This window comes from Coregonus lavaretus (genome assembly GCF_964263955.1).
Source record: "Coregonus lavaretus genome assembly, chromosome: 39".
Taxonomy (NCBI): domain Eukaryota; kingdom Metazoa; phylum Chordata; class Actinopteri; order Salmoniformes; family Salmonidae; genus Coregonus; species Coregonus lavaretus.
Window position 1 is genome coordinate 5,291,770 of NC_140026.1, and position 13,683 is coordinate 5,305,452.

At 41.5% G+C, this 13,683-nt stretch overlaps 1 pseudogene across 1 annotated transcript; it reads left to right on the forward strand.

Moving 5' to 3' along the window:
- The first annotated feature begins 8,817 nt into the window (after positions 1 to 8,817).
- Positions 8,818 to 10,939, forward strand: LOC311112664 (annotated as a pseudogene). Its single transcript has 4 exons — positions 8,818 to 9,349; positions 9,684 to 9,779; positions 10,131 to 10,362; positions 10,760 to 10,939. The product of its transcript is annotated as an uncharacterized misc_RNA (transcript).
- The last annotated feature ends 2,744 nt before the right edge of the window (positions 10,940 to 13,683 follow it).

Genomic DNA, 13,683 nt, shown 5'->3' on the forward strand with positions numbered 1-13,683 from the left:
TAATGCACTTAACCCTAATTGCTCCTGGAAATTACTCTGGATAATAGCATCTGCTAAGTTACTCAAATGTAAATGTGCCAAGACTCTCAATCAGACACGAACATATTCACGTGTCATAAGTTACACATCAATTATTTTGTATGAAATTGTGCAAACTACAAACATATCGCAGTGTGTGTTGGGATAGCCCTTCACTCTGGCGCCTGCGGGCTTGGTCAAAGTAGCTATCTGAGGGTCAGAGGCTGCGGTTACACAGGCAGCCCAATTCTGATATTTATTTTACTAATTGGTCTTTTGACCAATCAGATCAGCTCTGAAAAAAGATAATTAGTGTGAAAAGATCTGATCTATCATAAAAAACTATTAGTGGAAAAAAGATCAGAATTAGGCTGGATGTGTGAAAGCAGCCTAATTATCCCATACACCGTCAATCATTTTCAATCCCTCAGCTTTGGGACACTTGTGCATATAGTGGAGGCTCGTGTGATCGTGCAAATGGAGGGCTGGGATCGGTTTGGGATTCAGCCCAAAATTCCTCAGCTGAGTAAAGAGAGCCCTGTGTCAACATTTCACTCCGGCCTGATATCTTGAAATGAGCAACCTGAACAGGTTAAAAGCCCAACCCCTAACACTGCTAAAATAATCCAAAATGCACCTAAACAGGAATTTAATCAATCTGCATGAATGTCACACTATAATTCGTAATACTAAATAGTTATGATTGCAATGATGTAGAAAAGCTAATCCATGCTTTTGTCACTTCAAAATTAGACTATTGCAATGCTCTACTCTCCGGCTACCTGGATAAAACACTAAATAAACTTCAGTTAGTGCTGAACACGGCCGCTAGAATATTGACTAGAACCAAAGAATTTGATCATATTACTTCTGTGCTAGCCTCTCTACAATGGCTTCCTGTTAAGACTAGGGCTGATTTCAAGGTTTTACTGCTAACTTAGAAAGCATTACGTTGGCTAGCTCCTACCTACAGTACATTCAGAAAGTATACAGACCACTTGACTTTTTCCACATTTTGTTACGTTACAGCCTTATTCTAAAATGGATTCAATAAATCAAAATCCTCCTAAATATACACACAATACCCCATAATGACAAAGCCAAAACAGGTTTTTATACATTTTTGAAAATGTATTACAAATAAAAAAACACAGTACCTGTCAGAAGTTTGGACATACCTTCTCATTCAAGGGTTTTTCTTTATTTTTACTATTTTCTACATTGTAGAATAATAGTGAAGACAAACTATGAAATAACACATATGGAATGATGTAGTAACCAAAAAGTGTTAAACACATCTAAATATATTTTATATTTGTGATTCTTCAAATAGACACCCTTTGCCTTGATGATAGCTTTGCACAAGTTTGGCATTCTCTCCACCAGATTCACCTGGAATGATTTTCCAACAGTCTTGAAGGAGTTCCCACATATGATTAGCAATTGTTGGCTTCGTTTCCTTCACTCTGCCGTCTGACTCATCCCAAACCATCTCAATTGGTTTGAGGTTGGGGGATTGTGGAGAACAGGTCATCTGATGCAGCACTCCATCACTCTCCTTCTTGGTAAAATAGCCCTTACACAGCCAGGAGGTGTGTTGGGTCATTGTCCTGTTGAAAAACAAATGATAGTCCCACTAAGCCCAAATCAGAAGGGATGGCGTATCGTTTCAGAATGCTGTGGTAGCCATGCTAGTTAAGTGTGCCTTGAATTCGAAGTCACAGTGTCACCAGCAAAGCACCCCCACACCATAACACCTCCTCCTCCATGCTTTACGGTGGGAACTACACATGCGGAGATCATCTGTTCACCCACACCGCATCTCACAAAGACATGGCAGTTGGAACCAAAAATCTCAGATTTGGACTCCAGACCGAAGGACACATTTTCAACGGTCTAATGTCCATTGCTCATGTTTCTTGGTCCAAGCAGGTCTCTTCTTATTATTGGTGTCCTTTAGTAGTAGTTTCTTTGCAGCAATTCGACCATGAAGTCTCATATAGTCTCCTGAGTGGCGCAGTGGTCTAAGGCACTGCATCGCAGTGCTAACTGTGCCACTAGAGATCCTGGTTCGAATCCAGGCTCTGTCGCAGCCGGCCGCGACCGGGAGACTCATGGGCGGCGCACAATTGGCCCAGCGTCGTCCAGGGTAGGGGAGGGAATGGCCGGCAGGGATGTAGCTCAGTTGATAGAGCATGGTGTTTGCAATGCCAGAGTTGTGGGTTCGATTCCCACGGGGGGCCAGTATAAAAAAATATGTATTCACTAACTGTAAGTCGCTCTGGATAAGAGTGTCTGCTAAATGACTAAAATGTAATGAAGGCCTGATTCAAACAGTCCCCTCTGAACAGTTGATGTTGAGATGTGTCTGTGACTTGAACTTTGTGAAGCATTTATTTGGGCTGCGATTTCTGAGGCTGGTAACTCTAATGAAATCCTCTGCAGCAGAGGTAACTCTGGGTCTTCCATTCCTGTGGCGGTCCTAATGAGAGCCAGTTTCATCATAGCACTTGATGGTTTTGCGACTGCACTTGAAGAAACTTTCAAAGTTCTTGAAATGTTCCGTATTGACTGACCTTCATGTCTTAAGTAAAGATGGACTGTCGTTTCTCTTTGCTTATTTGAGCTGTTTTTGCCATAATAAGGACTTGGTATTTTACCAAATAGGGCTATCTTCTGTATACCCCCCTACCTTAAAACAACACAACTGATTGGCTCAAAAGCATTAAGAAGGAAAGAAATTCCACAAATTAACTTTTAAAAAGGCACACCTGTTAATTGAAATGCATTTACATTTTAGTCATTTAGCAGACACTCTTATCCAGAGCGACTTACATGAGCAATTAGGGTTAAGTGCCTTGCTTAAGGGCACGTCAACATATTTTTCACCTAGTCGGCTCGGGGATTAGACCCAGCGACCTTTCGGTTACTGGCACAATGCTCTTACCCACTAAGCTACCTGCCACCCTGCATTTCAGGTGACTACCTCATGAAGCTGGTTGAGAGAATGCCAAGAGTGTGCAAAGCTGTCATCAAGGCAAAGGGTGGCTATTTGAAGGATCTCAAATATAAAATATATTTTGATTTGTTTAACACTTTTTTTGGGTTACAACATGATTCCATATGTGTTATTTCATAGTTTTGATGTCTTCAATATTATTCTAAAACGTAAAAATAAATAGTAATAATTTTTTTCTTGAATGAGTGAGTGTCCAAACTTTTGACTGGTAGTGTACCTTATTTACATAATTATTCAGACCACTTGCTATGAGACTAGAAATTGAGCTCAGATGTATTGTGTTTCCATTGATCATCCTTGAGATGTTTGGAAAGGCACACACTTGTCTATATAAGGTCCCAGAGTTGACAGTGCAAGTCAGAGCAAAAACCAAGCCATGAGGTTGAAGGAATTGTCCGTAGAGCTCCGAGACTGGATTGTGTCTAGGCACAGATCTGGGGAAGGGTACCAAAAAATTTCTGCAGCATTGAAGGTCCCCAAGGACAACACGGGGGATGGTAGAGTAGGTCAGGAAACACTGTGGGGACTATGGTATAATTAAGTACTTACAAAATTTGAGACTATATCTAATGACGCTCTACTCAATATACTCTTTAAACTAATTTCCTGTATCCCCTTCTCCCTCATACTAAATCTCATCCTTTCTCTTTCCCTCTGATACTGCCTACGCTGTAGCAATACATGCTCCACAGTCTCTATTTCATGACAATAATCAAACTTTCCTGATGGATGCTTTCCTATCACATTTAATGTCTTATTCAACTGGCTGTGTCCCACCCTTAATCTTGTAAAAATAACCTCCTCTCTTATGTCCTTTCCTACCGTCCTTCCCTCCCCGACTTTCCTCTGTACCTGAAATAAATGCCTTCCCTTATTATCTCTATTCCACTGCTCCTGCCATCTCTGCACCATCACTGTATATATCAGTCTTTTTGCCTCTGCCTTGCTCATTGACACTTCAACATCAACATCCCCACTACTAAGTGCTTGTTTAGCCTGTTCATCTACTGCCTCGTTCCCCTCCACCACCACATGGGCTGGAACCCAAGTAAATCTTATCTGAATACCCATCTGTTTAATCCTGCCATGGGTTTGTAGCACCTCATAAAGCAGGTCTTGTCTGCTATGTGAGCTAAAGGACTGGAGAATAATTAACACTGCACACGAATCAGAGCAAATAACTACTCTGTCTGGCTTAACTTCCTCCACCGACTCGCTTGAACGTTTGCTACGTTGCAGAACTATTTGCACTGAACGACACGTTTCCCCAAAAATGTTTTGTACATTCTTGAACAGACTTTGAGGTACGTTTTCTCCCATTTGGTGGGTGTGGCGAGGTGTGGCTTTAAGCAACGAGTGGCATATTTAAAGGGCAGTGGCCATGTTGACAGTGTTCCCCAACCCACAATCCAACCCCTCCCCGTTTTTCAACTGGTTGTTTAGTTCAGCACTGTTTCTGTTTAATTGAATGTTCCAGAACGTAAAAACGTACTGAACACAGCCCGGGACAAAGCGTTACAAAGTTTTCAGTCTGTGTCCTGTATGGCTTGACCAATGGTTGTTGAGCACACATGTGGGTAAGGGAATCGTAATAAAAACGTACACTGATGTGTTTTTTCATGAAAGAGGGAGGAGCTTACCAGTCTTCAAAATGCCACCTGAAACCAATCAAGAAAACTCATCAGATTGTGGTGTTTTCCCCCCAGAAGAGGAAGAGAATTGTTTCCTTGTGAGTGTTGTTCTGCGTACATAGACAGGTGAGTTTCAAAGGAATAATGGTGTGAACTATGCCGCACCATCACCATGTGGCATTCAAAAGGCCCTTCATTTCCTCTCAACTGAGTCAAACACAAATGGAACTCTTGACACATTTCTAGCACTTGCTTCCACGCATAGCCTATAGTTTGTGCTATGAGTTACATTACAACATAAGGACTGCACAATTTAGTTTTGTAAAACGTAACCATTTATTGCAACAATTGTTTATCAACCTGTGTTTGTGGTCACAGTTTTGCACTGTTTTGAGGGTGCGAGCGCGCTTCACTACATCTATTCTGTTGGTGACTGGTAAAATCAAAGATTGTCTTATTTTGACAAGATGGAGTGAATTCATGTCCTCAGAAATGGCAGGCAGGAGAAGGTGAGATCAGGTGGGGCCATTCTAGCCAATGAGGGCAGGCGCATGTGAACAACGGGTCATAGAGATAGATAGAGGACTCATCTTTGTATCTGTGCCATTAAAGGATCTGTGACATGTGCAGTACCATTGAGGCTGTCTCCACTTTAAAGTAGTCAATTTTTTTCTTCAATGGCTGATTGTTCCCAACATGTTTAACTGTGTCTGTTTGCATTTTGTCATGCGTGTATTGACTCGTCTCTGTGTAGCCTCAAACCTAGGCCTACCTGTTGATGATAATGGTTTAGCCTGTTTTGGGAGTGTAAATTCAGGTTATACTGTATATGCCAACTACCATTTATAACAAAACCTGTACTTTGAAGCTCTTGTTATAAGCATTTGTCAAATGTGAACTATGCTGCACCATCCCCACGTGGAATTCACAAGGCCTTTTAGTCTAATGCTGTGTTTGTAACGATGTGGGAGGTGGCAATATACCATTTTGTGAAGTCTCAACTACTAGTTGGATGCATTCACGTGCTTCGAACTCGTTGAGAAACACAGACCGGCTAATGGCCAACAAGCTACGTAAACCATAAACAAAAATTACAGCGATCATGCTTGTAAATAAGTTAGTGTTAAAGTATTCATGTCTTGTTTATATACATGTTTTTATGCTGCATTTAACTGCTTAAAAATGTAGTTATCAATGTAATTTCCTTCGTTGGTGTCGTCAGCATGTGGGAGCTCAGGATGAGACTAGTTTCCCACTAGTAATTACCAGTTGGAGGGCCACTGAAGTGGATTTAATGTTTTTCAACGTGTGTGGTAAATTTCCACTTACGTTACGAAAGAAGAATGATTTCCTTGCTACTGTCAAACACAAATGGAACTCTTGACAATCTGACGTTTGTAGCACTTGCACACACAGCCTATAGTTTGTGCTACAAGGTAGATTACAAAGAAGTTGTAAAACTTTGTTGTCCAGTAGTTTACTCCAATTAGGGTGGTGGTAGGATTAGGGGAAAATAAGCAAGGAAAATATATTTTAACAAATTGTGTGTTTAACGTATACGCCGGAGTCAGGACGCAGAAGGTGAGTTTAATTACGAAACTATACAAAAGAACACATAGAAGCGTACTGAACGTGAGAGAACCATGCCACCTAATGACAACTGAGGGCTAAATAAAGGGGGACTAATCAAGGAGAAAATGAACAGGTGTGCGTAATGATGGGGAACAGGTGTGCATAATATAGTTGCCAGGGGCAGTGGTTAGTAGACCGGCGAGAGGGAGCGTGTGTGTGGGATTGGAAATGATGCAGACAATTACATTGGAGGCCACAATCTATCTGCAATATTAAAGCTGATCTACCCCCTTAAAAACATAAATAATTATATTGTAACCATTTATTGCGACAATCATTTACAAAGTTACATTTCATTGCCAACCAATAATTTATATATACATTAGATGACTGATCGGGGGCGCTGTGTTTAAGCTACTGCACCTCCATATTGGTAGTCACCCACTATTGTAAAAATATTTAGGAAGCTATAGAAATGCATTTATTAATTACTACATTCATTTAAGCAGCATTTTATTCTATTAGACACCTTAATGAATCATTTTTAGATTATATTGTGAGCTAAACAAAAATAACAAATGTGACATTTGGAGATTACTAATGTTACAGTCCCCACTACAACAACAACAACAAAATATTCAATTTTGTCCATAACATTTTAATTGAAACACGTTACAATTTAATTCATTCCTATGGAGGACTGCTCCTACCGGGGAGTGCCAATCTGGCCTACCAGTAGCTTCAAAGCCTCTCAATGGCCAATACATAGCATCAGCAATCCAGAGTTTATATAGATCATTGTTGCCAACCTGTGTTCTCCGTTTCCTGTTTTGAGGGTGCGTGCATGCGCACATCACCTGTGTCAGTGACTCCGGTAAAATGCATTGGTTTGTGCAGTTATGGATGATTTGGTATATTCCATATATTCACTCATGCTTAAGTCAGTGACTGCTGCAATCATTATTCATGTAGTCTTCAATGTGTAACGATCAGTGCTTGACTTGGACTGAAATAGGTGCCTTTACTCATTTTGGGTGCTGGTACTGTTTATATTTTGGTGCAGCAGCTCCACAATACTTTTAATATAGTCTATAAGTGGAACACGATCCCAAGCAGCAGAACATTTGAGGTGCTGTTACTCAGCTCTGGTGAGCTCCTGCCCAAGTTGAGCACTGGTAATGGTGTCTGTTAGCATTTTGTAATGTGTGTGTGTTTTGACTAGTCTTTGTATAGCCTAAATCCTAGGCATATCTGATGGTTTAGCCTGTTTTTGGGAGTGTCTGTTCAAGCTCAGGCTACACGTGCAGACTTTGATTCATGTGTGTTGAAGCTCTTGTTATATGCTCAGCTGAGTGAGTTAGGCCTGTTTTTAGGCTATCCAAGTCATTTTGTGTCCAAGGTAGACTATTTCTACTGGTTTGAATTTCGACTTTGCCATTTATGTAAGCTCATACATATTTTATAACATTCTCTCGTACTGTTATCACTGGCTGCACTGTAAATAAAACCCTTATTTTGCACCATATTTGTTATTATTTGTTCTGTGCGCTCAAGCCCTCCTAACTAGATCATATTCACTTAAAGTAACTGCTCAGTGTTTCCAGATTTCAATGAAATATGACCTATAACTACTTACAATATGACTGATAGTTTTCCTTCCAATAATAAAACAAATGTGTAATGGTTAAAAAGCAGCTTTTCTGTTGGAATAGTGGAGGCTGCTGAGGGGAGGATGGCTCATAATAATGTCTAGAATGGAATGGCATTGAACACATGTAAACCATGTGTTTGAGGTATTTGATACCATTCTGCTCCATCCATTAACAGGAGCCCGTCCTCCCCAATTAAGATGCCACCAACCTCCTGTGGTGTGTGCGTACCCCCAACAATAGAATGGTGTGGGCATATATCGTCATAGAAAATATTCATGCAAGTAGACTGCTGATTGGCCAGCTGATCCTCCTCTAGGCCGCTGATTGGCCAATTCATTCTCCTTAGGGAGATGATCTCATGGTCTGAGGAAATGGCAAAACAAATGTACTGTCTTTTTGAGAGACAAGTTTGAGGTGTTTTTTTATTAATGCTTCGGCCACATTCAAGTTTTCAACATTTAGATATGAGTTAACAGAATATAAACTTTTGAAAGTGAGATTTTCACTGGTTATTTTAAGTCACTAAAACATTTGCTACATTGTTACCATGATTGTGGGACAAATGTGAATGCAAACAATAGGCTGCACAACATGTGCCAGTTTTTGGTTGTCCCCAACTGTATCATTTTCAGTAATCACATGACTTGTTGTCAATGCAATATTTCCAGGCTAGTCTCTTTTCACAGCTGCTTGTCTCTGCCACTGTGAAAGACACTTAGTCTGCGTTTAGACAGGCAGCCCAATTCTGATATTTTTTCACTACTTTATATTTTGACCGATCAGCTGTGAAAAAGAGCTGACGTGATTGGTCAAAAGACCAATTAGTGTGGGGGAAAAAAATCTGAATTGGGCTGCCTCAGACTAATTCATGTGAAACTTAAACTTATTTCAATGTTTTCTAACCCACCATCCCCAGCTTTAAGAGATGGCATCTTACAATGCCATGTCAGAGGACCAGTTCCCATGCTCCATCTGTCTTAGTGTTTTCACCGACCCGGCCACAATCCGTAGTGGAGACCGCGGTCTGTGCTGTGTGTAATACGATCTTCATACCTACCCCCACCATCCAGGTCAACATAGTCTTGAGAGACCTTGTGGAAAGCTTCAAGGGGGCGAGTGAAAGTGGCGGCGCGGCCGTCGACAGACCCACCGTGGCTCCGGGAGAGGTCTCCTGTGACGCATGCTTAGGAGACGGGATAACCAAGGCTGTCAAGACCTGCCTCGTGTGTTTGTCGTCGTACTGCCTGGAGCATGAAATGGTTCACAATGCCCGGTTCTCCAGGCACCAGCTGGTCAGACCCCTGGCTAACCTGGAGGAGAGGATGTGTCCGAACCACGAGAGGCTCCTGGAGCGTTACTGTCGCACCGACAAGACCATGCTGTGTGGGGTGTGTGACGCTCACCATGAGCCGGCCCACCAAGTTGTGTAGATGCAGGTAGAGTTCTTGGCTCAAAAGGTAAGAATGAGTTTTAGAGCAATGGTTCCTCAATCGAGGGTTGGATTCACTAGGCAACAAATGGAAGCAAACTGAGAGGGACTACCTGAGCTTGTCCAATAAATGCTTGTTTCCGTTGTGAAATGTTATGCTACGACCCTGGTCCTTTACTTGTATTCATTAAGGCACACATAACAAAACATTTTGGAACAGAACATTGCTCCGGTAGTCCCTCATGGGTTTCATCCATTTTTTGGGGGTTTCTTTAGTTTGGTGCCTAATGAATAGGGACTGGGTGTGTGTGTTTTTAGTTCCATCCCGGCACTAATGCTAACACTTATGGTCTTCACTTCAGGCTCAGCTGACTGAAGCCCAAGCAGGGGTAAAGGAGAAGCTGAAGGCCACTCGGAAAGAGGCAGAAAAATTCAACTCTTCATTCCAACACTGCAAGGTGAGTTTTCTTAATTTGAATTGGCTATAGTCACACCCGCTGTGATTTTGCACTCTTTTGCCATAGCATTCAATTGTAGAACATGCCAAGGAACCTCACATGGGGTTACAAAGACTCCAGGACAGTTTTCCCTATGCACTTGGGTTAGTCACTGTTTCAGAGCGTTTTCTTCCATTGTTATGCCTACTGAAAATGACCCTGGACTGAAGATAACCCATGTTGACTTGGAACCGGTTCCATCTGATAGAGCTGAAATTGTCTATCTATTGTACTTCTATCTGCAACTTTCAGAACGTATCACATCACTGAAAACCCCTCCTACCTCTGTTTCGTCTACCTGCCCCCTTGCAGGATGCAGCGGAGAGCGAGATCCGATGTGTGAATGTGTTCCACCTAGCCCTGGTCAGCAAGGTGGGGCTGATCTGTGATCGCTACAACACCGAGACCCATAGGATGGTGGACGAGATGCAGAGCACCGCCTTCCGTCGGAGCCGTGCGCTTGAAGATGACAGAACAGCTCTGACAAGCAGAGGTGCTGAGCTGGAGCGGCTGATTGGCTCCTCACTCCTTTGAGCTTCTTAATGTGAGTAATTGGGCACGTTCAACATTGCAGCAGACTTGAGTCGAGGGTGACTGATCTGCAAATCACCTTGCATACATAACTACTCAATGTTATTTGTAGATTAGTCACAATTTACCCATGAAGCATTATGGTTTTGATGTTCTCGAACATGGACATTGGCTGCGCCCTGAATCGCTTCTACTCTTCTCTCGACGTGTTCACTTGTCTTACACTCTCCAAGTCATGGATGTAACTATGGTGGAAACTCCCTACAGCCAATTATTACAATAATCTAATGCTTTTAGATCCAAGATGGTTGCAAGTGTGGAGAATCTAAACACTGCCATCATTGCAGGTCAACGTTCTTGTATGTTCAACCCCATTTATTCCATCTCTCTTTTGCTCCTTCTCCTTTCAGATTCTTCCCTCCCTCCCTTCTGCTCCTCCAGATGGGATCAGAGGACGATGCAGCATCAACATCCCCCCGGACCTACTGGGAAACCTTCTGAAGACCTTAATGAAAGACATGGCCAAGATGGACTACTTGTCTACAAACTGCAATGCTGTCCCAGGTCTCTATTCACAATGTCAGATGTAGTCAGTTCAGCTTTTGACATGTATGACTGCGTTTACACAGGCAGTTCAAATCTGTTGCCAATTTATTGGCAAAGATATGGGTCATGTTCCTCTGCTCAGGCTTTGCATGCATGAACCAATGGTTGCTGGACTGTGCCATCGGGCACCAGATTGCTATAACGTGGATTCTGTCCTATGTAGCAAATGGTGTGAAATTGTGTTTTTAACATTGGATAAAAGTAGAGACTCAGAGCTAGAAAATTGTATATCATACACTGCAGTTGAGGAACAATGGGAAAGTAATTTTGCTTTTGAAAGCTGATAAACTTGTAACCCCACTTTTGAGAAAATGGCCTGTGAATGTTTTGGTACACCTACTGGAGAGCTCTTCTTTGTCTACACCCATTCAGCATCGTTCACACCCTCTTAAGCCTTAGCCCCACCCATCTCTTTAAGGATTCACATGTGAGGCCATGTGCTAAACAGAGTGAATACTGTAATGTAGTAAACAACCAAAGATTTCAAGACTGAAAGTAGTGGCCTACAATAAGGGAAAACTCCAGGTAAAAATACACTATCTAGTCCTTGGCCTATATCCTAATCTGACTTTGGTGCAGGTCGTGTTCTTCACATTACAGTCTGTTAAACACACACTATCAAATGAAATCAAAAGTTTAATTGTCACATGCACAGGATACAGAAAGTGTAAACGGTACAGTGAAATGGTTACTTGCATAGTGGAGTCTTTTGTTTAGACATGTAGCTAGCTAAACATTGAACCATAACCCAAACTCAGAATACCAGGCAGGTAGCAAAAGCTAACCAACTAGGTCCAATGTTAGCTACCTAGCTATCATTAGTTATAGCCTAGCAATGCAAATGCTTTTCTGAGATATGAATGATATTACTACAGAGATCATACACTTAACGTTAGCTAGCGAGCCAGCCAGCTAACGTTAGCTAGCTAACAGTATGGAGACAAGTGTTATTTTTTTTTTTTTATACAACCGCCTCCTGTGTTCTCGTTTCGAGACTCTCCGCATTAGGGAATTATTTATCTGCTTCCACCGGGCATTCCACTGATTTCAAAACTCTATCGACTTCTTCCGTGACAACATTTTTGATCACCGTTTCTTCTGATGACCGTGATGGGGGAAGACTCTACAATGTCTGGTTCAATGGAAATGTTTTAACCTAAATCAGAGATTCCTTAATCTTCTGATTCATTTTCAGAGTCTGAGAGATTCAGCATGGCACGATTGTCCACCAGAAAGTAGTCCATCACAACTTTTCCCACTGATCTTTGTCGATAGTGCTATGAACTTCAGGTCAGCAACGCAACACTTTTTCAGTTCTTCATGATATCCTTCAAAAAAAGCTGCTGCTAATCCACACATGCTGAGCAGCTCATGTTATAGACCGACGCATGCTACATGGCAGACCAATCCAAACTCCTCTTTCGGCATGTCCAGCCAATCACGGCTAGTGGGAAGGGTCCTGTATTTTTTCGTAATTTATTTGTATTTAAAGATCACATACAAGTTTGTTATTAAGGCACATGTTCCAGAAGGCATGTCTGCCATAACGAATTTTGATTGAAAAAATAATGTAAAAAAATCAAATGCCTCTCCTCCTGAAGTAGTGCCGTGCGACATACAGTGGGGAAAAAAGTATTTAGTCAGCCACCAATTGTGCAAGTTCTCCCACTTAAAAAGATGAGAGGCCTGTAATTTTCATCATAGGTACACATCAACTATGACAGACAAAATGAGGAAAAACATTCCAGAAAATCACATTGTAGGATTTTTTATGAATTTATTAGCAAATTATGGTGGAAAATAAGTATTTGGTCAATAACAAAAGTTTCTCAATACTTTGTTATATACCCTTTGTTGGCAATGACACAGGTCAAAGTACTAACCCTTCCCTTGTTCGAACACACACACACACACACACACACACACGAGATGCCCACATCAAAGCAAGCCTCCAAAACAGAAATCTTGTTCTGTCGCATTTCCTAATGAGAGGAATTGAAACAGGCTAAATCAGGAATCATATCTATGCCTTTTAAATTAAAGTCAAATTTAATTCAACTTTATTTATCCCAGAGGGGCAAATATTTTCAATTACAATTTGTTTACTTTAAGTAACTATTATTACATTTATTTTAAACTTGGGGTGGGTGTATACTTCGATGGGCGGGAGTGACGCGTGTCATTCTACGATGTGAATCTCGGTCATCATCTCTACACGTACGACCATGTGCCAGCCAATCAAAGACTCTTCCCCGTCTTCAGCCCTGGAGACAACCACGTCATGATTGTTACACCCCTCACTGACACAAACCACCTGTGTGGACGAATATGCTCAGTGCCAGTCCAAGCCTTTTTGGGGAGAGTTCTGGTCAGGATCACTTGACTGGTTAGTTTTTTTGTCAATGTTTTGTAAAGTTTTTAAAGATGTCTTAATAAAAGTTTTGTTTCGTTATTTTTTTACCTCAAGCTCCTTTTTGTTGCATGTAGAAAACCTATTTTGTCTTCTAACAGGATGGTATAGTGGCATTGCCTAATTTTCATTTAACATGGGATGAATTTGAAAACATTATTACCTTCTGTCCTTGTTTTCTCAATGAATCTTATTGGAGGAGATCTGAATGAGGGACCTTGGATCTTCCCCTCTAATGGAGTTGAGGAGACCCAGGGGAAGATCTCAATTGCAAATTCCTCTCTACTAGTCTCATTCTCAAAACCCATTGGATGAGAA